The 24,216-nt window shown below is 46.0% G+C and overlaps 2 non-coding genes across 2 annotated transcripts; both read left to right on the top strand.

Annotated features, from left to right (window-relative positions):
• The first annotated feature begins 879 nt into the window (after positions 1-879).
• trnai-uau (transfer RNA isoleucine (anticodon UAU)) lies at positions 880-974 on the top strand. The gene is made up of 2 exons: positions 880-917; positions 939-974. It is a non-coding gene; the product is annotated as a tRNA-Ile (tRNA).
• A 10,057-nt stretch (positions 975-11,031) lies between these two features.
• On the top strand, positions 11,032-11,121 carry trnar-ucg (transfer RNA arginine (anticodon UCG)). Its single transcript is given in 2 exon segments — positions 11,032-11,068; positions 11,086-11,121. It is a non-coding gene; the product is annotated as a tRNA-Arg (tRNA).
• The last annotated feature ends 13,095 nt before the right edge of the window (positions 11,122-24,216 follow it).

Below are 24,216 nucleotides of genomic sequence, written 5' to 3'. Positions count from 1 at the left end.
TAGCGGGAGGCAGCGGAGGACGAAGTCAATGCCAGGCGCACAGTAGCATGGAATTCGATGCAGTGCAGGAAGAAGTTCAATGCTTTGACTTGAGTGGTCAAGGTGAGTGAGGTCAACTCTCAAATGAAGTCACCTACCAATTGCACCACGCACGACATCCCCATCACCCAGATACCAACAAACTCTTTCCATCAGTATTTAACTCTTCAAACCAGAGACTTCCTCTCACCCTTACACGTTACCACTGTTGCAAGCCGCCCACCAACAACTCACAGGTCACACACACTGGCAGCTATCAGCCATCACACAGACACACGTCCCGCTTTCTTGCAGGTGAAAGTGGCGCATATCAGGAGGCAGCAAGTGGCAGCGGCATTTAGCCCGTCGAGCCTGTTCCACCATTCAATGAAATCATGGTGGAGCTGTGACCGAGCTCCATATATCCGTCTTCGTCTCATATCCCGCAATAACATTGGTTCACAGAAATCTATTAATATCAGATTTAAGAACCACAAGTGAGTTCGCATCAATTACCGTCTGAAGAAGAATGTTCCAACCGTCTCATTCTTTCCTTGCAGAAGCCGAGGTGACGTGTGTGCAACACACCTGGAAAAACGAAAATGTCTCATGATGTTGTGAAGATTGAAGCTGAATATGAATTTATCCCATTTCACACATTGTCATTAATGCAGAATGAAAATGCTCTTGGGCGGTAATCAAACCCCAGCTTTCTGTGTGGCAGGCAAGAATTCGACCACGAAAACATCAATGCCCGAGCGGCAGTTGGCTGCATGTGTCCACTTGGAAACCTGTCTGAAAGAACATACAATCTTACAGACCGAAATTGAGGTTGTTTGATGAGAAGCAAACAGCTGTCCAGCTCTAGTGGCGCAATCGGTTAGCGCGCGGTACTTATATAACAGTTTCAGGCTCGAGAAATGCAGAGGTTGTGAGTTCGAGCCTCACCTGGAGCAGGTGCACTTTTTGTATCTGAATATTTCCACCGGAGTTCAAGGTGCAGCTGGTCTGTTCCAAAAACATCTCCTTCTTCGTGTTCTCATGTGGGCACTTTGGTTCCTCTGGCCGGCCGTATTGCAATCGCAGGTGTGAGTTTCGTTGTTAACAGATTAAGATTTCAAAATACATGAAGGAATTGTTCCCAGCTCCATCTTAAATTCTGCTAATTCACAAAAGTTGACATTTACACTCTTTTTTCCTGTACTTTAATCTTTCCATCTCTCCCTGTCTCAGTCTCTTGACTCTTTGTATTTTCCCCTGATGGACTTCTCAGGCTTCCTTGAACGGCCAAGGCTGATCGAACCTGCAAAACCAACAGAGAAGGGTAAAGAAAGAAAGACTGAGAGGGTAGGAAAAGCAAAAGTACATCCCAGATGATGAATTCGAAGCTCATGTCTCCACATTTGTCTCTCATCTCCCTCACAATGAAAAATTAGCATTTTTTTTGTACTTATGGTTCAGTTTATAATCTGCGGATACCGAGACAGATGACAATGTAGCTTTAGAGCAGTAAATTCTGCAAAGTTTTACTTGATAACACATGTCGGTCATTCAAAACGAACGTGGAAAAGAGAGCCTAAAATTGGTGCCTTGAAATAGTTCGTGCTCAAATTGACATTGCTGTGCATCGGAATAGAAAACGAGATTGGATGAACGGAAGTGGCCTGAAAGGCTGGCTGGTCGGCTGTGGGTGGTTGCGAATTGTACACTGGTTGCACGGCCGTATTCGTGGCGGCTGGTATGTCGAGGGGAAGAATCCTCGCTGCGGGCGGTTTTGCTGATTCACTCATTTGCTTCTCACATCGATTGACTGAATTCCAGAACATGGTTCAGCTCGCGAGTGCAGAATGACGAGGTTTCGTCAACGCAACACACGTGGAGAAAAGAAAATGTGCAGATTGAAGCTGAATATGAATTTATCCCAATTCACGCGATGTCATGAATACCGAATGAAAATGCTCCTGCATTGGGCGGGAATCGAACCCCAGCTTCCTGTGAGGCAGACGAGCATTCGACCAATAAAACTCCAATGGCTGAACGGCAGTTTGCTGCATGGGTTCACTTGGAAACAGACTGGAAGAACAGAAAGTCTCACCGGCCGCAAATGAGGCTGTTTGCTGCATATTTAGTTTTCACGCGGCTCAAGCAGCGCAATTGGTTAGCGCGTGGGACGTGTGTTAACAGTATTGAGCTCGAGCAATGCCGAGGTTGTGAGTTCGAGCTTCACCTGGAGCTATTTTACCTTTTGCTTCTGAACATTTCCATCCGAGTTAAAGATGCAGCTGGTGTGTTCCATTAAGCATCTCCTTCCTCGTGTTCTACTGTGGGCACTTCGGGTCCTCTGGCCGGATTACAATAGCAGGTGTGAGTTTATTTGTGAATGGGCGATTGGCGACAGAACGAAATGGCAAAGGAGGCGGCACGAGATCTTTAAATTTAATGAACCAAACACACAATTCTTCTTTTCGTGAAACAGGCATTCTTCTGTTTGAAGTGTCGTGTCGGAAAATTCGGAAGGTTAATGTGTTGCCCGGTGTCACTGAGGAACGGGTGGAATTATTCCGCTTTCAGTTGTTGATCCTGTGACAGGTCGGGAGACCTTTTCCTGCTCCTGTGTGGGACAAGTTCTGCCTTTCCAGCGGAATAATAACTCTGAGAGTGTCGATCCCTGCGATGTTTTGTCAATATGTTGACCTTAGTTGAGCATTCTCAGAAAAGGGCTTTGTTCTTCTCTGATCACGATTTTTACCAGAAACATTTGGAGAGCAGAATATCAGTTGGAAAGACCACTGATTGCCCGTTTACACCACCCGTCCCTTGTATGCACAGAGATTGCTTTGTGTCGAAAATTCATCAAAGTGAGTCTCTTCCATGGTTCCCTGGAAATGTTTGGATTGGTGCAGTTATCTGCAGCTTGTCAATTGGATGGTTAACACTGAGTTTAGTTGGGCTGATCTGATTTCTTTGCTGGAATAAATTAGGAACATAGGAATATAGGAACAGGAGTAGGCTATTCAGCCCCTCGAGCCTGCTCCGCCATTTGATAAGATCATGGCTGATCTGTGATCGAACTCCATATACCTGCCTTTGGCCCATATGCCTTAATACCTTTGTTTGCCAAAAAGCTATCGCTCTCAGATTTAAATTTCGCATTTGAGCGAGCATCAATTGACTTTTGCAGAAGAGAGTTCCAAACGTGCACCAACCTTTGTGTGTAGAAATGATTTCTAATCTCATTCCTCAAAGCTCTGGCTCTAATTTTTAGACTGCGCCTCCTACTCCGAGAATCCCCAACCAGCGGAAATAGTTTCTCTCTATCCACCCCATCTGTTCCCCTTAATATCTTATAAACTTCGATCAGATCACGCCTTAACGTTCTAAACTCCAGAGAATACCACCCCAATTTGGGTAATCTGTCCTCGTGACTTAACCCTTGAAGTCCGGATATATTTCTAGTTAACACACGCTGCACTCCCTCCAAGGCCAATATGTCCATCCGAAGGTGCGGTGCCCAGAACTGCTCACAGTACTCCAGTTGCGGTCTAACCACGGTTTTGTATAGCTGCAGCATAAATTCTGTCCCCTTGTACTCTCGTCCTCTAGATATAAAGGCTAGCATTCCATTAGACTTGTTGATTATTTTCTGCACCTGTTCATGACACTTCAATGATCTATGTACCTGAACCCCTGAGTCCCCTTGGACATCCACTGTTTTTAACGTATTACCATTTAGAAAGTACCCTGTACTTTTCATTTTTGATCCAAAGTGGATGACCTCACATTTGCCGATATTGAATTCCATTTGCCCCAGCTTTGTCCATTTATCTAATCTATCAATATCCCTTTGTAATGTTATGTTTCCATCAACACTGCTTACAATGCCACCAATCTTTGTGTCATCGGCAAACGTAGATATGAGACTTTCCATGGCTTTATCTAAGTCATTAACAAATATTGTGAATAATTGAAGCCCCAAGACAGATCCCTGCGGGACTCCACAAGTCACATCCTGCCAATGTGAATACCTGTCCATTATCCCTACTCTCTGTCGCCTTTCGCTCAGCCATCTTCCTAACCAAGGCCGTATTTTTCCCTCGATTCCATGGGCTTCTATCAAAGTAACAGTCTCTTATGTGGGACTTTATCAAATGCCTTCTGGAAGTCAATATAAATAACATCCATTGACATTCCACTGTCCACTACTTTAGTCACCTCTTCAAAAAATTCAATCAGCTTTGTCAGACACAACCTACCTTTCACAAATCCATGCTGGCTCTCTCTGATTAACTGAAAATTCTCAAGGTTTTCAGTCACTCTCTCCTTTAGTATAGAATCCAGCATTTTCCCCACAACAGATTTTAGGCCAACTGGTCGACTATTCCCTGGTTTCCCTCTCTCTCCTTTCTTAAAAAGCGCAGTGACATGTGCAATTTTCCAAACTGGAGGGACAGTTCCTGAATCTCGAGAACTTTGAAAGATTATAGTTAGGGAATCTGCAAAGGACTCACCTAATTCCTTTGGAACCCCGGGATGGAAACCATCTGGTCCTGGGGATTTGTCACTCTTCAGTGTTGTTATTTTCTTCATCACTGTTATTTTACTTATATTAATTTTATTGAGTCCCTGTCCCCGATTCAATATTAGTTTTCTTGGGATTTCCAGGATGCTATCCTCTCTTTCTCCTGTAATTCCTGAGGCAAAGTAATTATTCAACACGTCCACATTTTTCCATTGTCAATGATCATATCCCCACTTTCAGTTTTTGAGGGGCCAATACTGCTCCTGACCATCCTCTTTTACCTAATATAACTATAAAAGCTTTTCGTATTAGTTTTGATGTCCATTGCAAGTTTCTTTTCATACTCTCTTTTTGCAGCTCTTACTATCTGTTTTGTGACACTTTGTTGATCTTTGTATCTTTCCCATTCACCAGGATCTGTGCCATTTTTTGCCTTTTTATATGCCCTTTCATAATGTCTTATACTTTCCCTTACCTCTTCAGTTGTCCATGGCTGGTTTGTTTTGGCAAGTAGAGTTGTTGCCCCTCAGGGGTATAAACTGATTCTGTATCACGTCAAATGTTTCTTTAAACATTTCCCACTGATCATCAGTCGTTTTTACCCATTAACAGATTTGCCCAGTTTACTGTGGACAGTCTCTCTCTCATCACATTGAAGTCGGCCTGACCCAAGTCTCGAATCTTCGCAGCTGATTCACTTTTTTCCCTTTCAAATATTACATTGAACTCGATCATGTTATGATCGCTTTTGGATCGATGTTCACGCACAGTCAAGCTGTTCACCAAATCTGGTTCATTACTCATTGGAAAATCTGGTATGGCTTGCCCCCTTGTTGCCTCTAGGACATACTGCTGCAGAAAACTATCCCGGACACACTCAGTAAATTCACTACCTTTCTGACAGTTGCAGATCTGCTTTTCCCAATTGATGTGAAGGTTAAAATGGACCATTAAGACCACTTTGCCTTTGTTAAACGCTCATCTAATCTCTGCATTTATACAATCTAGCACTTCAGAGCTGCTGCCAGGGGTCCTTTCCACAACTCCCAATATAGTCTCACATCCATGCCTATTTCTCAATTAAACCCATAAGGTCTCTTTTGGCTGCCGACCCCTCGTTATATCCCCCTTTATCATTGAAGTGATTTCATCTCTAATCATTAAGGCTACTCCTCCACCTCTTCCATTTTCCCGATCTCTCCTGTCAACCTGATAACCTGGCATATTTAGTTCCGAATCCTGACCATTCTGCGGCCATGTCTCAGTAATAGCTATCATGTCATACCCTCCAATTTGAATTTGTGCCTGTAGTTCATCTCATTTATTCCTTTTGCTCCGTGCGTTCGCATATAAAACTCTAAGTTGGGCCCAAACCTTCGCCTGACCTTCAGCTTTGATGTTTCGCTTTACACCTTCTAGTTTTCTGTTTATCTGTAGTGTCTAAATTACACTTTCTTTCTGCTGCTCCACGCTTTTCCCTTCCACTTGTTCTTGAACAACTATTTGGACTATTTTTAATGTAAATTTCCCCCGTGTCCTCCCATCTCTTGCTTCTCTCAACTTTACTCTCTTCGAACTTCCCGCTCAGGTTCCCATCCCCCTGGCACTCTAGTTTATACCCTCGCCAACAGCAGGAGCAACTCCCCCTTCGAGGCTATTAGTTCCGGATCTGTTGAGGTGCAACCCGTCTGGCTTGTGCAGTTCCCACCTTCCCCAGAATCGGTCCCAATTCCTCAGGAATCTAAATCCCTCTCTCCTGCACCAACCATCCAGACACGCATTCATCTGATCTATTCTCCTATTCCTATACTCACTAACACGTGGCACTGGGGGTATTCCTGAGATTACTACCCTTGAGGTCCTGATTATTAACTCATTTCCGAACTCATCATATTCTGCTTGCAGGACCTCATCCCTCTTTTTACCTATGTAGTTGTTACCGATATGGACCACGACCTCTGGCTGTTCACCCTCCCCCTTCAGAATGTCCTGCAGCCGCTCAGTAACATCCATGACCCTGGCATCAGGGAGGTAACATGCCATCCTGGAATCACGTTTGCGGCCGCAGAAACGCCTGTCTGCTCCCCTAACTATAGAATCCCCGATCACGATTGCTCTCTTGACCTTTCTCCTCCCCCCCACTTTACAGCTGAGCCTCCCATGATGCTTTGGACTTGGCTCTGTCTGCACTCCCCAGAGGAACCCTTTCCCTCACCAGTCCCCAGATCTGAACACTGGTTGAAGATTGAGATGCCCTCAGGGAAATTCTGCACTAACCCGGAGCTCGAGCTCCACCAGCTGTCGACACTTCCTGCACATGTGCTTGTCCAGGACACGGGAAGAATCCTGGAGTTCCCACATGGCACAGGTCGTGAATTCGACAGGTTTGAGCTGCCCTGCCATACCTTAATTATTAGATTAACTTAAACAAAGCAAAAACAAATTACGGTTATTTTTGTTTATATTACTCGAGTTAAGTAGTTTAAGCTTTAATTTTAATGAGCTGCCAGGAGTTTTACACTTCAAGCTTTCAATTCAATTTTACCCAATTCCCGAACTCAGAGAAAAAAACGAAGACTCACCGGCCAATCACCGACCTGTTGTCCTGTGACGTCACTCCCTGTTTTTTTCACCGATTGCCTCTGTGCCGCTCGGAGTGCGGGTCGGCCTTCGAGTCTGGGCCTTGAGCAGTCTCCGAGTCCTGCGCTCTCTCCCAGGACCGCTCCCGCCTGCAGCTCCGCTCTTGTTCATCCCACCCACTCCTTGCAGACACTTCCAGCATCATCGACGTGGGCGGTAGAATGCAGAGACATTCAGCGCCACAAATCAATCCGTGCTGCCTCTTAACGAAACTCGTGAACAATGTGAACCATTTCAGCCTCTCAGATGCCGATGTTTCCAATTTCATCTTGTGCAGCCAGAACCCCTGGTGATTTTACAGTCAATGAAGTTCGCTTCACTTTCCCCAAAGTTTGGTCTAAAAGAGAGCAACGAAAAATGAAGGAAAAGTGAGCGTTTCGTCATTGGTGGCGAAGCAAAATCGCTGCTTTCATTCCTTCCACCGCTGGTCTTCCTGCGGGCGATGAACCTTCTGCACTCCGCTATTTTTATCAAATGACCAGGGACTGGAAACGAGTTGAATGTGAAAGTGGGAGCAACAAACTGGATCAAGCGGATAGGTGGGGCGGGATATTGCAAAACAAACAGCGAAGCCACGAGGAGCAGGTCAGCTTTTGCATCAGAACATAAGAAATAGGAGCAGGAGTTGGCCTCACGGCCCCTCGAGCCTGCTCCGCCATTCAATAAGATCATGGCTGATCTTCGACCTCGACTCTATTCTCCCGCCCGATCCCCATATTCTTTACACGACATTTCAAACAGAAGAATGTCTGTTTCACGAAAAGAAGAATTGTCTGTTCGGTTCTTCAGATTTAAAGATCTCGTGCCGCCTCTTTTGCCATTTCATGCTGTCGCAAATCGCCTCTCTCTCCGGCCTAATAACAACTAAACTCACACCTGCTATTTCAATACGGCCGGCCAGAGGGCCCAAAGTGCCCACATGAGAACAGTAAGAAGGAGAAGCTTAATGGAACAGACCAGCTGTACCTTGAACTCCGGTGGAAATGTTCAGAAGCAAAAGGTTAAAATGCTCCAGGGGAAGTTCGAACTCAACACTTCGGCATTCCTCGAGCCTGATACTATTATATAATACCACGTGCTGACCGATTACGCTGCTAAGGCCGCATGGTATTAATACTCTCATTAAACACCCTCATTTTCGGCCTGTAAGGTTGTATGTTCTTTCAGACAGGTTTCCAAGTGGATACATGCAGCCAATTGCCGTTCGGCTATTGGTGTTTTTGTCGTCGAATTCTTGCCTGCCACACGGGAAGCGGGCATTCGATTACCACCCAATGCAGCAGCATTTTCTGCATTCATGACATCGCGTGAATTGGGATAAATTCATATTTAGCTTCAATCTGCAAAACACCTTGAGACTTTTTCTTTTCTCCAGGTGTATTGCGTTCACTTAACCTCGGCTTCTATACGCAAAGGGTGGGAGACGTTTGAAACGCACTTCTGCAGATGGTAGTTGATGGCAGCTCACTTGTGAATGTTAAATCTGAGATTGATAGATTTCTGTGAACCAAGGGTAATAAGGGATATAGGGCTAAGCCAGGTATATGGAGTTAGGTCACAGGTCCATATCTAAATGCCACTGCCACTTGCTGCCTCCTGATATGCGCCACCTTCACCTGCAAGAAAGCGGGACGTGTGTCTGGGTGATGTTCCTGTCATGGTTAAATAGCTGCCAGTGTGTGTGACCTATGAGTTGTGGGTGGACGGCTTGCAACAGTGGTAATGTGTAAGAGTGAGAGGAAGCCTCTGGTTACAAGAGTTGAGGACTGATGGAAAGAGTTTGTTGGTATGTGGGGGATGGGGGTGTATTGCATGGTGCAGTTGGTAGGAGATGAAACTTGAGAATTGCCCTCACTCAGCTTGACCACTCATGTCAAAGCAATTACCTTCTTCCTGCACTGCATCCATGTTCATGATGATGTGCGCCTGTCATTGAATTCGTCCCCCGCTGCCTCCAACTGCCTTTTGGATATCTGTCTGGAGGGCCTCTTGCCCTCACCCACCCCTGCGGATACATCATGCTCCTCCTTCTGTTCAACTCCTGCACCAACGACTCTGAGCATCAGCAGAGAACCTTGGTGCATGCACCATCCAGGCCTGGTACCAACTCAGATCGGCAGATTGGTGAGGTCTGGCGTGCAGATTGGAGGATGTGGGATTTGGTAGTGTATAACTTTTATTCAATGTTTGAACATAACTCATCAGTGTGCAAACATAGGGATGTACCTGCATCTATGTTTTACGTGTACAACGTCTAATCTCTGTTCAGACTCCGTTTAGACAGTGGACTGTTATTTTAAGCAAATAACAGGTACCACCTGCCTTCAAGCGATTTCGAAGAAAAATCCTCCCTTAAAGAGATTGAGCTCCCCCGGGCGGTGGAAAGTGTGAATTGCAATGATTCCACGTGCAAGGTCCGGAATGGAACACTGATTTCAGGTGAGTCATCGGGCCAGCCGGATCTTGCGTCCTGCGTGCCCAAGGGTCATTGGGCGCGGAGTAACAGCACATCACGCTACCTGCGCCCAAAAACGGCCCTTATCCAATTTCCCCCCTCCCCCCCCCCCCAACGTTTCCTGTGTGTCCCAGTCGACAGGATTCGGATATGGTACCTGGCACATGGGGCCACAGGAAGAACGATTCCACTTAGTTTGCCCTCTTCACACCTCGGACGTCCCAATGCGCTTTACAGACAACAAACCACTCGTTGAAGTGCAGTCACTGCTGACATGTAGGAAACGAGGCAGCCAATTTGCACACAGCAAGATCCCAAACACAGCGATGTGACAATGACCAGATAATGTGTTATAGTGATGTTACTGGAGCGATAAATATTGAACAGGGTAGCAGGGAGAACTAATTACCATTAAAAGTGAAGACAAGGTGATTGTATCAGTTCGAGTTTGGACCTTTGTAATGTTTTTCTTTCCTTATTTTTATCTTCTTCAGATTCCAACTGATCAGAAAACTGACAACTGAACTCTCAATGAATTTTCGATAAATCTGTCACTCAAAATAAACAATGTTAGAAATAAAGAAATCAACCGGATTGAGACGGTTCACTTCACTTCACTGAAACGTCGAATTCCGGTTAAACCGGCGCGGCGGAGTCACAGCAGCTCATCGCTGATCTGCACCTCAACTCCATTTAGCGAAACAGAAACTGGAAAATTCATGTTTCGAGACGAGTTCACTAATTTCCTGAACAATGAATATCACTAAACCAGAAAAATATTCCCTGCCCTGATTAAAGACACAGTCGAATATATCGCAAGAAACCCGCGAATTTATTATTACACGGATAGAATACCGTGCTCAATATTAACATTAACACTGAGCGCTTTACCCCGTGGTGCGGGACCCCGTCCGCGTTTATATTTACCAAAAAAAAAGAAAACCATAAAATAATAATCTCACCCGGCGGAATTGGGGATTGTTCGTATTTTACAGGAAAGGATGAGACCACTCGGCCCCTCAGGCTTGGATAGTATATTCTGTTCACATTCTCCGCTCGGTGTTGTTCTCCGTGCATATTTTCAGTTTCCCGATTTGACTTTGTTTTATTTCCCGTCTCTTTATTTTGCAGACTGAGTGCGAAAGCGATTGCTTTAAAGGCAAAACGTTTTGATCAAAGATTTGAACATTGTTTATTCTGATTGTCGGTTTCTCGGAGACCCAGCGGGAGTTCAGTTGTCAGTTTCCGGATCAGTCGGAAACAGTGGAGCCAACTTGCTGCAAGAGAGAAAACAATAAATGAACAACGTCAACAAAGCGAAAGGAAGAGAAAGAGACAAGCAGTGTATTAACCATCTCTTCCCAGCGTTTAGGATCATTTGGTGAATTAATTCTTCATTGGCCGCGTGGCCTAATGGATAAGGCGTCTGACTTCGGTATTAATTCAAGTGGTTATCAGAAGATTGCAGGTTCGAGTCCTGCCGCGGTCGTTTTACTCGCTGGGTGAAAATTTGTCCGACGTGTGCCCGAAATGTTTTGCACCCGACCGTTTCAAACAGTCGGATGGAACAGAAATCCCTAAATTACTTTGCTTTCAGAAATTGACTCCACATTTTCAATATTGTCGGTCTGGGTGCACGGGCAGGACATAGAGTAAAAGTGACTTTATTTCTACTGTTTGGATTCAGAAATGGTCGGCGAATCCATTGTGCTCTGTCGGTATGGGTCCGAATTCCATCCGTGTCGTTATTGTATTGAGCTTTTGTTATGGCCCTCCATAAGTTTTGTGCAATCAAAATGGGCTTGAAAGCTATTAATACCAATCCGACACCGGTGTTTTATGTCTGTATCCCTGGATTGTTTATATTTTGTTGAAATGGAGAGGGACAACTTGTCTTATAAAGCATGATGTGGAGATGCCGGTGATGGACTGGGGTGGACAAATGTAAGGAATCTTACAACACCAGGTTATAGTCCGACAGTTCTATTTGAAAATAAAACTGTTGGACTATAACCTGGTGTTGTAAGATTCCTTACACTTGTCTTATCAAGTAAGACTTTCTAAAATTTAAATGCTCTGAAGCTGCATTGCCGTTTGTGTGAGAATAGATGCACCAAGTAGACTAGCGCTAATACACATTTCCTAATACAAAACACACACACATTAAACTATTGTGCAGTATTTGTCGGAGGTCACCCACAGGAGGAGGTCAGGGCCTGGTGTATCACAGACATTACTCACCAACATTTTGTGGGAAGAGATGAGAAATGCAATAGGATAAGACCAGATAGTCTGGAGAGAGTGTGGGAATACAACAGGATGAATAGAGCGAGATATAAGATGTACTGACAGGGGATAAGGAAGAGAAGATCATGACTGATACCCATGGTTTCCCTTGCAGAGACCGACGAACAAAAGATAGATGTTATTGCGCAGACGTATTGAGGGAGAAGGCGCAACAAAGTGGCTTGGCAAATGTATCATTACCATAACGTTCGGAAATAATTAAATTTATGTGGGTGCCGTGGCTTAGTGGTTAAAACACCTGTCTTATCAACCGAAGTATTTCTGAGTTCAAATCACAGCTAGTGCATTTCGCTCATGTTAAATCCCAGCGGTTCCTTTCGCAAAGTCCTCCTCACCAACATCTCGGGACTTGTGCCAAAAATTGGCCAGAGTTGTCCGACAGACAAGTCAAGCAACAGCCTGACACAGCCATGTTCATCGAATCAGAGCTTTCAGCCAAAGTCCCCGACTCTTCCATCACCATCCCTGGGGAGCTCCTGTCCCACCGGCTGCACAGACCAACCAGCGATGGCAGCACAGTCATAAATATCTCGAAGCGAGTGTCCCTGGGAGTCTTCAACATTAACTCAGGACCACATCATGGCGTCAGGTCAAACATGGGGAAGGGAGAGAAAGACAGCCAATGGGAGGCGGGGGGAGAGAGAGAGACAGACAATCTGTGTGTGTGTGAGAGGGGAGGGTCTGGGAGGCTCGGGTTGTGGGGGGGGGGAGAGTGTGTGTTGGAGGTAATGAGCGGGTAGGAGAGCATGGACCGCCTGTGTCTGACGTAACCGGCGTAACTATGGATGGGTGTGCGCAGATGGCTGAGAGACTGGGCGAGAGTATTGAATGGGGGAATCAGACCTCGCCTCCTCAGGCCGCCCACCTCGCTGGGGAGGGTGAGGCTGACCAGCCTTCTGATGGGGTCTTTATGTGCAGGAACCTCAATCTGCAAACGGAACAATATTAATGAGACCCTTCCAGATTAACAGAGTTGTTTTTCAAAGAATTCCAGATGGTCAGCTTGTTTTAACATCACTCGTCGAACCACGAGACCCCTTCATCAAGGTTGTTTTTCAAGGTTGGCCAGTTTGTGTAACCGCGCTCGTCACGATCCCGGCCCACGCGCTGTCTTTGGGTTATTGTTCGGCTCCTTTGGGTCTTTGCGCCTCTTTGGTCACGTGGCTGCCTTGCCTCACACTGGGGGTGGGTGAGACGGGTCAGTCACCAATCAAAGTTTAAGAAAAATACGTCAATATTTCCCTCATGCCAATATTCTCCCCTTGGTTCCCACTCAGAGAGCCAGGGGACAGCTCCTTCAGGCGGCCTGGCTAATGCACCGTCCAGCGCTGAGCCCCAGAGATTAGGAAAATCCCAGGCTCGAGCTCGGGCCTGCTGCTGAGGTTCGACTTCTTGCCTTTGACCTCGGCTGGACTTGGGCTCAGTGCCCTCGGGTTGGTAGGGGGCGGGGGTTTGCGGGGACAACATGTGAGGAGGAGAGTGTGCCAGGCAGCTCTTTAAACTGAGGAGTGGGTGACGAGGAAATTGACTAGAATGGTGCCAGGGATGAGGGACTCCAGTTACGGGGAAAGACTGAAGAAGCTGGGGTTGTTCCCCCGAGAGCAGTGAAGGTTAATTACATGGAATCACTTTGAGAGCACAGAACAGGGACAGGCCATTCGGCCCATCAAGGCCATGCCGGTGTTTAAGCTCCACACGAGCCTCCTCCCTCCCAACTTCATCTCACCCTATTCTACAATTCCTTTCTCCCTCATGTCTTCATCTGCTGTTCGCCCCAACCACTCCTTGTGGGAGTGAGTTCCACATTCTCACCACTCTCTCGGTGAAGAAGTTTCTCCTGAATTCCCTTCCTGTCTTAAATGTCTTTATATCTTCTTCGATCTCTCCTTCCAATGTCCTGCCCACCTTGCTGGTCTCTGTGATCAATAGAAACATCGAAAATAGGAGCAAGAGTCGGCCATTCGGCCCTTCGGGCCTGCTCCACCATTCAAAATGATCATGGCTGATCGTCCAACTCAGTACCCTGTTCCCGCTTTTTCCCCATATCCCTTGATCCCTTTCGCATTGAGAAATATATCTATCTGCTTCTTGAATACATCCAATGGCTTGGCCTCAACTGCCTTCTGTGCGAGAGAAATCCACAGGTTCACCACCCTCTGAGTGGAGAAATTTCTCCTCGTCTCTGTTCTTCATGGCATACCCCGTATCCGAAGACTGTGACCCCAGGTTCTGGACTCCCCAGCCATCGGGAACATCCACCCTGCATCCAGTCTGTCTGGTCCTGTTAGAATTGTATATGTTTCGATGAGATCACCTCTCATTCTTCTAAACTCTATTGAATATAGGCCTAATCGACCCAATCTCTCCTCATACGTCAGTCCTGCCATCCCAGGAATCAGTCTGGTAAACCTTCGTTGCACTCCCTCCATGGCAAGGACATCCTTCCTCAGATAAGGAGACCAAAACTGCACACAATACTCCAGATGTGGTCTCACCAAGGCCCTGTATAACTGCAGTAAGACATCCCTGCTCCTGTACTCAAATCCTCTTGCAATGAAGGCTAACATACCGTTCGCCTTCCGAACGTCTTGCTGCACCTGAATGCTCGCTTTCAGCGACTGGTGTACAATGACACCCAGGTCTCGTTGCACCTCCCCTTTTCCCAATCTATCACCATTCAGATAATAATCTGTCTTTATGTTTTTACAACCAAAGTGGATAACCTCACAAATATTGTGGCGAAGTAATTATTGAATATTCCCGCCATTTCCCTGTCATTACCTGTGAGTTTATCATATGTATCCCTCAGTGGCCCTATCCCCATCCTGATTTTTCTTCTGTTATTTATGTGTCTGTCGAATCATTTACGATTTTTATACTGCTTGATAATTTAATTTAATCTCGTCGTTCCTCTTTGCTATCCGAATTGTTTTTTTGACGTCGTTCCCAATCTTCTCACATTCCCCTTTCCCATCCTCTCCTTTATTTTCTATGTACTCAGCGTACGCCTTTTTCTTTAGTTTTAATTTTATTCATTATTCGCGGGTGACTCACCTCCTGACTCCACAAAGCCTTTCCACCATCTACAAGGCACAAGTCAGGAGTGTGATGGAATACTCTCCAATTGCCTGGATGAGTGCAGCTCCAACAACACTCAAGAAGCTCGACACGGTGAAGGTTCCCATCTCTCTCTCTCTCTCTCCTCCCCTGAAGGTGCTGACTCTGACTGGGTTCAATTCTACACTCACTGGTTCCCCTCCCTCCACTCCCCTGAAGGTGCTGACTCTGACTGGGTTCAGTTCTATACTCACTGGTTCCCCTCTCTCTCCTCCCCTGAAGGTGCTGACTCTGACTGGGTTCAGTTCTACACTCACTGGTTCCCCTCACTCTCCTCCCCTGAAAGTCCTGAATCTGACTGGGTTTAGTCCTGCACTCATTGCTTCACTTCCCTCTCTCACCTCTCCCCCTCCCCCACCACGAATGACCAGGCTCTGACTGGGTTCAGTTCTGCACTCATTGGTTCCTCTCCCTCTCTCACTCCTCTCCCCCCAAGCACGATGGTCAAGGCTCTGACTGGGTTCAGTTCCACACTCAGTGGTTCCCCTCCCTCTCCTCTCCTGAAGATGCTGACACTGGCCGGGTATATATGCTCTCCCCCTCATTTCGACATTCCGTCCCTCCCGATTGCTGCCGGTAAGCTGTCCATCTGTGGTATCTCCCACTTTTGGCGACGGACTCTCTCTGACCAGTCACCATTTCTCCTTCATTTAAAGACGGTCCCTAATCTGTCACTATTCTCCTTCATTTGCAGATTCTCCCAGACCCGTCACCATTTTTCCTTCAATTACAGACACTCCCTGGCCTGTCACTATTTCTCCTTCATTTACAGACACTCCCTGACCCGTCACCATTTCTCCTTCATTGAAAGACTCTCCCTGACCTGTCACCATTTCTCCTTCATTTTAAGGCTCTCCCTAACCAGTCACCATTTCTCCTTCATTTTCAGTCACTACCTGACCCGTCAACATTTCTCCTTCATTTACAGACACTCCCTAACCAGTTCCCTCCTCTCTCCGCATCTCCCTCCAGATGTCCGTTCACTTGTGAACAAGGCCTTTGCCATCCACAACCTTATTGCGGGTGGCTGCATCTGGAAACATCGGAACAGGAGTAAACCTTTCCGCCCCAGCCTGTTCCGTCATTCAATTAGACCATGGGTGATCTGTATCTTAACTCCATCAGCCTGGCTTGGTATCATAACCCTGAATACCCTGGCCAAACAAAAATCTATCAATCTCAATTTTCAAATTTTCAATTGACCCCCAGCCTCAACAGCATTTTGGAGTGAGGAGAGTTCCAGATTCCCACTACCCTTTGTGTGAAGAATTCCTTCTGACATCACTCCTCAACGGCCCAGCTCTAATTTTAAGGTGATTCCCCCTTGTTCTGGACTCTCCCAACAGAGAAAACAGTTTCTCTGTATCGACCCTATCAAATCCTTTAATCATCTGAAACACCTCAATTCGATAACCCCTTAATCTTGTATATTCAAGTGAAGACAAGCCTAGTCTATGCATCGATCCTCATAATTTACATAAGTGATCACTGCAAGTACAGGATAGAAATTCAGAACAGACAGTTTCAGTTTGTGTGGAACATTATTTTCTCCATGGTCCCAAGAAGATGCAAATTCCCCCGTCCCACACTCTCCCTCTTTATACCTATTAAGCTGTGAATCCCCCGTCCCAAACTCTCCCTCCTTGTCCCCATTCAGCTGTAAATCCCCCGTACCACAACACTCTCCCTCCTTGTTCCTATTAAGCTGTAAAACTCCCGTCCCGCACTCTCCCTCTTTGTTCCTATTAAGCTGTAAATCCCCCGTCCCACACTCTCCCTCCTTGTTCCTATTAAGCTGTAAATCCCCCGTCCCACACTCTGACTCCTTGTTCCTATTAAGCTGTAAATCCCCCGTCCCACACTCTCCCTCCTTGTTCCTATTAAGCTGGACATCCCCCGTCCCATACTCTCCCTCCTTGTTCCTATTAAGCTGTAAATCCCCCGCCCCACACTCTCCCTCCTTGTTCTTATGAAGCTGTAATTCCCCCGACCCACACATTCCCTCCTTGTTCCTATTAATCTGTAAATCCCCCGTCCCACACTCTCCCTCCTTGTTCCTATTAAGCTGTAAATCCCCCGTCCCACACTCTGACTCCTTGTTCCTATTAAGCTGTAAATCCCCCGTCCCACACTCTCCCTCCTTGTTCCTATTAAGCTGGACATCCCCCGTCCCATACTCTCCCTCCTTGTTCCTATTAAGCTGTAAATCCCCCGCCCCACACTCTCCCTCCTTGTTCTTATGAAGCTGTAATTCCCCCGACCCACACATTCCCTCCTTGTTCCTATTAATCTGTAAATCCCCCGTCCCACACTCTCCCTCCTTGGTCCTATTAAGCTGTAAATCCCCCGTCCCACACTCTCCCACCTTGTTCCTATTAAGCTGTAAATCCCCCGTCCCACACTCTCCCTCCTTGTTCCTATTAAGCTGTAAATCCCCCGTCCCACACTCTGCTTCCTTGTTCCTTTTCAGCTGTAAATCCCCCGTCCCACACTCTCCCTCCTTGTTCCTATTAAGCTGTAAATCCCCCGTCCCACACTCTCCCTCCTTGTTCCTATTAAGCTGTAAATCCCCCGTCCCACACTCTCCCTCCTTGTTCCTATTAAGCTGTAAATCCCCCGTCCCACACTCTCCCACCTTGTTCCTATTAAGCTGTAAATCCCCCGTCCCACACTCTCCCTCCTTGTTCCTATTAAGCTGTAAATCCCCCGTCCCACACTCTCCATCCTTGTTCCTATTAAGCTGTAAATCCCCCGTCCCACACTCTCCATCCTTGTTCCTATTAAGCTGGACATCCCCCGTCCCACACTCTCCCTCTTTGTTCCTATTAATCTGTAAATCCCCCACACACACACTCTACCTCCTTGACACGTACTCACTGTTTGAAATCCAAAATCATCGTGTCCTCTAATTTTCTCCCTTTCTCTCCTGAAGGTGCAGCGTGATGGTGGGGTTCGGCCCCAGTCACTGTCTGCCCTCCAGTACCCGGCCAAGTGGTAATTCTGCACTTGTGAGCCGAAACAGCGAGCTGCCGGTATTTCGACCATCGGTAGCCGCCGTCTCTGGCTGATTCTCTCCGGCAAAGCTGAGGCCAACGGTGGCAGATCAACAATAACCTGCATTCACACTGAGCGGAGTCTCCGCAACACCGAGTGCGGCTCAGGGCCCGAATCAGAGCCGGGGGACCCGGCGGATTGGCGGGCGGGGGCCCCGGACATGTATTAAACCGATCACCCAACGCCTCCCACGTCCAACCCGCCGCTTCCCGATTTCTTCTCCCGTTTCCACCGAGTCCGACTCGAGACAAGAGACAGGGCAGAGGCGCACCCAGAATGTGGGGCGGGCCAGGGGAGCTTGCGCTGTCTGAGCTGGACGACAGCGCTATGGAGAAATAGAGGGGGTTCTGGGGCGAGGGGGATTGTGGGGCCGGGGGCCGCCATTAGTAGCCGGGCGTCGTTCAGTGTTTTATTGCCCGCATCGCGCACAGAACCGTTTCTCGAAATGCAGACTGAGGAGTTCAGAGCCGGTTTGCTGAACAGACACTGACCGTACAATGTAGAACAGTGTTTTTCAAACTATTTTTCTCGTGACCCCAGTGAAAGAAAAACACTTCCCCCAGGTACCCAAAACAATAAAATCTTCTGACTGGAGTTTTCATCAAATCCCAAAAGAGGACAATCCATGCTCGCTCTTCACTTCACTTCACTTCACTTCACTTCAAGTAATAACTAAAATTAGACATCGACGTCACATGAAAAATATTTTAAATACAGTATTAATAAAGTAAAAAAAAGATCAGGTTGAGTTTCACTTTCTTAATGTGAAGGTTTGGACTGTCACTTGTTCATGATCTCGTTCCAATCTGGATCACACGATGAAAGCTCGACACGCATATCAGGTGCGCTGTTGAGTCGGTTTCTTTCTCTTGTTTTTAACCTTGTCAAAGTCGAAAATCCAAGTTCGCACATGTAGGTTGTTGTGAAGGGCAGCAAAAACAGAACACTAATCTTACTGAACAGAGGATATTCTTTGAAAATACTGATCCAAAAAGATGACAAACTGAATGACTTGTGGCGTGTTTTCAGTGTGCTATCACAGGTGAGTCGCACCAGCTAGTTTTCTTGCTCAGGCATCAAGTTTAGCTTCATTATTGATTCAGGGTTTTCGAAAACAAAATGACCTTTCACCCAACACTTTGCCTTCAAATTTTCAAACCTCTCTGCAGGGAAGTAGCGACTAAAATGGTCAGACAGAGCAGCGAGATGGAACTGTATGACACAATTCATTTCATTCCCTTTTTCTTCATTGATGCTGTTCTCCTCAGTGTGTGGTAACAATGTTGGGAACATGGAATAGCTCGGGCGATTACTTTTCACTCCGGCTTGCAACAGTTCTAATGATATTTGAAAGTTTGTATCTGTTCACAATGTCGAAACAAATCATTGCCTCTTCCTTGTAACTTCAAATTCAGATCGTTTAAAATTGAGAACATGAAGCCAGGTATGAGAACTTCATTAACCAACTGTCATCGTAAAACACATTTGTCATGTTAGACTGTTTCTCTACCAGAAAAATGTGAATCTCTTCCTGAGTTCTTCCAGCCATCGTACTTCAGTGTGAAACAGTAAATGAGTGAGCTCAGCTCCCATTTCTCAGCATAAAACTTCAAAAAGCCTGCAGTTCAGTGAACTTCCTTTAATGAAATTAACAATTTTCACTACTTCCTTCATAACTGCCATAAGATCAGGGAGAATACACTTGGACGTCAAAGCTTCGTGGTGAATGAAACAGTGATTCCAAACATCATGATCAGCTGCCTCAGATATTCTTCTCATGACTCCACTATTTCTACCCGTCATATTTGCTGCTCCATCACTTGGAATTCCTTTGCAATTAGCCCAGTCCAATTTGTATTTTCCATCTACAGAGTCATGCAGTGCTTCGAATATTTGGGCTCCTGTTGCATTTATTGGTAAAGTTAGACAACACAGCCAACCTTCCATAAAGTCATCTTGCCCGTCATATCTCACAGAACCTAATAGTGTTGCACAATTTGAAATATCAGCACTCTCGTCAAGTTGGATCGCAAAATCCCCGGCTGACTGTAACCGAGTAATAATCTTGGCTTCTGAATCCTCAGCAACAGAACATATTCGCCGAGACATTGTGTCATCACTGAGAGGAATGCTTCTCAATTTTTCAGCAGGCTTCTCGTCGAAGATTTCCGCACCATATCCAGAGATGCTGAAATTCTTCCAGCATCTCTGAAAAAGTTTTTCGGCAACTGTAAGGGCCATTTTCTCTTTTGCCACACTGTATGCGACCAAATATGACACCAGTTGCGCCTTATCATTCAGAGCAGTTGACCGATTAAGAACTGGTGCTGATAAATTTAATCCCCGTTGCTTCCTTTGAAAATATTCAAGCGGGTGATCAAAGAGTTCCCCATGTTTTGTTTCAGAATGTCTGTTTAATTTTGACGGTTTTAAACTCTCGGTTACAAGCACCTCGCTACAAATAACACACTGGGGCTTTGGATCATGGTTTGCATTTGCACAATTGATGAAACCACATTTCGAAAAAGCCTCACTATACTGCCTCGTCTACGATTTGGTTTTCTTCTTAGTGGACGGATCAGGCCTGGTCCACATGGCAGAAGTTTGTCCGTCATTTCTCGAACTTCCTGTTGCAGACGACGTACTCACACATGTTGGTTTTATTGTCGGATGGAGATGGGTTTGAGAACTGTGTTTTTGAACTTCTTTGTTTAATTATAAAATGATCAAATTTTGGGAATTAAGGTTTGGTGATTAAGCCGCCCCTGACTCATTTCCCCGTGATACTGGGCCCAGACCAGCACCACTCACCATGGCTTTGGCGGCGAGGAAGAGCGCGTCCTGGTTGATGCTCGGAAACACGAAACCTAACAGAATGACTATTCCACTGGAACAAGGTCATCGCTCCACAGAATGAAATGACTGTCTGTCATCTGCCCAACGGAAATTACCTGATAAAAACGTGAATGTAAACTTCAGTCCAACATTCAACCAATCAATATCACGCAATCACAAGTTCTGACTACAAAACTGCCTGTGACATTTCATCTCTTTATGAAATAATTGTTTGCCCTTTTCTTATTTAATGTCCAGTTGTGGTTCATTTGATTTTCTCGACCGTACCCATTTAATGGCAGTGAGCTGATATTGCCAATCGGGCTCAGCATTCTCTGGCGAGCAGTAACCTGCCCTATAAGCTCCGCTGATAACCTGATATCTGACGAATCTCCTTTCCATGTTCCATTACATTTATGCTTTTATTTTTAGGGTTCAAACGAGGGGGCACAAAGTTAAACACAAAGCAATTTGGCAACATGCAGGTCTCCCAATCAACGCAAGAGCACGCAGAAGGAATCCCAATGGACCAAACCCCTTCTCATTCACTGCCACTGGAAAAAAATCCGAACGGACCAAACCCTTTCCTATTCCCTCCCATTGCAGAGAATCCCAAAGAGAAAAAAACCCTTCACAGTCCAAGCATTAAAGAGAGTGCGGTGCCCAGAACTGAACACAGTTCTCGAAATGAGGTCTAACCAGAGCTCTGTATAACTGTGACATAACTTCCACTCCTTTCTATTCCAGTTCCCTTGAGATAAAGATCAAAATTTAATCTCCATTTTACCTTATGTTTTTTGTGAATTCTGAACTTGGACCCCTACAGTTCCTTGCTTCTTGCCATTTAGAAAATACTCTGATCTATCTTTTTAAGTTTCAAAGTGGATGACCTCACACTTTCCCACGTTGAACTCCATCTGCCACTGTCTTGCCCACTCACTTAATCTATCAATGTCCCTTTGCAACTTTCTGCTCCCATCTATAATGTTTACTGTGCCACCTAACTTAGTTTCGTCAGCACACTGGGATAGAAGGTTCTCTACATAAGAATAGAACAGATAGAAGCAGGAGTAGGCCCTACGACCCGTTGAGCCTGTTCCGCCATTCAATCAGACCATGGCTGATCTTCGACCTCAACTCCACTTTCCCGCCCGATCACCATATACCTTGATTCCCCTAAAATCCAAAAGTCGATCGATCACAGACTTCAATATACTCAACGGCTGAGCGTCCAAAGTCCTCTGGGTGAGAGAATTCCGAAGATTCACAACCCTTTGAGTGAAGATTTTTTTCCTCATATTGGTCCTAAATGGCCGACCCCTTATCTTGAGACTATGACCTCCAGTTCTTGACTCTCCAGCCAGGGGAATCAGCCTCTCAGCATCTGCACTGTCAAGCCGTCGAAGAATTTTATACCTTGCAATGTGATCACCTCTCTTTCTTCTAAACTCCAGCGAATGTAGGCCAATTTTACACAATATCTCCGCACAGTAAAATTGCAGCAAATCCTCCTTACTCTTATATTCCAACACCCTTGCAATGAAGACGAATATTTTATTTGCCTTCCTCACTCTCATTAGACCCTTGGTAACTCACTATTTCCAGTATGTTTTTCCTCTATTCCTTCTGTGGGGAAAATAAATCATTGTTGAAAACATTTCACTCCAATTATACCAGTTTCTTTTTGGGGAACAAAATGCAGCTGAACTGCAAACTTGGAGTTTCTGAAGAAAGCGGATTAATGTGAACGTTGAATTGTGATGGCCGGAAATCGAACCCGGATCAACTGCTGGAAGGCAACTATAATCACCACTATACCACCATCGCCGAAAAAAGTTATCAATAAAATGGTTCCCAACCATCAGATCCTGAACATCCACTGCAGGCTGTTGCATTTTTTTCTTCAGTTGAACTGGTTTCTGACGGATCCTTTCTCGCTCTGTTGCAGTTCCCGTTTCCGCCCAGTAGATGACGCCAAGCCCCAATCAATGGAAATTACACAACAGCCAGTAATTCTTCACCTGATATCGGACTGAAGAGATAGTCGATCCCTGCAATACTTGACCAGTGGAAATACACATTGCCGCAACTCACATCAGCCATTGTGTAAAATTAAGTAATTTCATTAAATCATTCTGGAGACCTGACTACGAACTGGGCACAAATGGCAACTTAATATTCAAGTCGAAAAGATCTTTAGAAAGGACCGAGAAGTAGGGAAAGGAGGAGGAACAGCAATATTGCGAATGGAAAATATTACAGCAGTTGAAAGATAGAATATCAGTGAGCGTGAGGGGGCAATGTAAACACTCCGAGAGAGACCGATCAAAAGTGGCCCCACTGTACTCCTCCAGAAGGTATAAGAAGGGCGAGTTGGGGAGGATTTCTTCATTCTTTGTGAAAGTGTTTGTGAGATTGTGGAAATGTCTGAATGAGGAAAATCCGGTGGAAAAACTCGGGCCAAGGCCAAGTCTCGCTCATCCTGGGCAGGACTGCAGTTCCATTTGGGCCGTGTTCACAGGTCCTGCGAAAGGGGAACAATGCTGAATGTGTCGGTGCCGGAGCTCCGGTCTATCTGGCTGCTGTGCTCGAGCACCTGACGGCTGAAATCCTCGAGCTGGTTGGTGATGCGGCCCGCGACAACAAGATGACGCGCATCATCCCCAGACACCTGCAACTGGCCGTCCGCAACGACGAGGAGCTCAACAAGCTGCTGTGAGATGTGACCATCGCTCAGGATGGGGTGCTGCCTAATATCCAGGCCTGTTTCTGTGCCGTAATTTCGATGTAATTCGATGTCAATGTTCTTTTCAGAGCCACCCACTATATCTGTCAAAGGTCTGGTTACTGTCTGAAGGGAGACGCTGATATCATGCCACCAGTGTTGCTTTGAGCTGCTTTTTTCTCCTTGTGGACGAGATGAGGTATTAATGGGACTGGAGTCGGTGCACCGACCACATTCCGAGACTTTAAACCGTAACTGATGGACCCCAGTCCACACATCACCAGGTTTGTTGCATTTATTTGAACTACTTGCCATGCTGGGCTCGTAAAGCATCACCAGAACTGCTCGACTAAACTTTCCACATCTGTGGGATTCAGCGCTTCACTCCGTTTCTGTTCTATTTTGTTGGATTATTCAAATAACTCATCAAACTCACTGGGGAATCACTGAAATGTAACTCTGTACAGAAACAAATGACAGTGAACGGCCTGGTGCCCAGGAGATCAGAAATAGTATTCGCCTTTCGCCTTGTTGACCAGTAAACCG

Source organism: Heptranchias perlo, chromosome X (genome assembly GCF_035084215.1).
Source record: "Heptranchias perlo isolate sHepPer1 chromosome X, sHepPer1.hap1, whole genome shotgun sequence".
Classification (NCBI taxonomy): domain Eukaryota; kingdom Metazoa; phylum Chordata; class Chondrichthyes; order Hexanchiformes; family Hexanchidae; genus Heptranchias; species Heptranchias perlo.
This window is presented reverse-complemented; position numbering and strand designations above follow the sequence as displayed.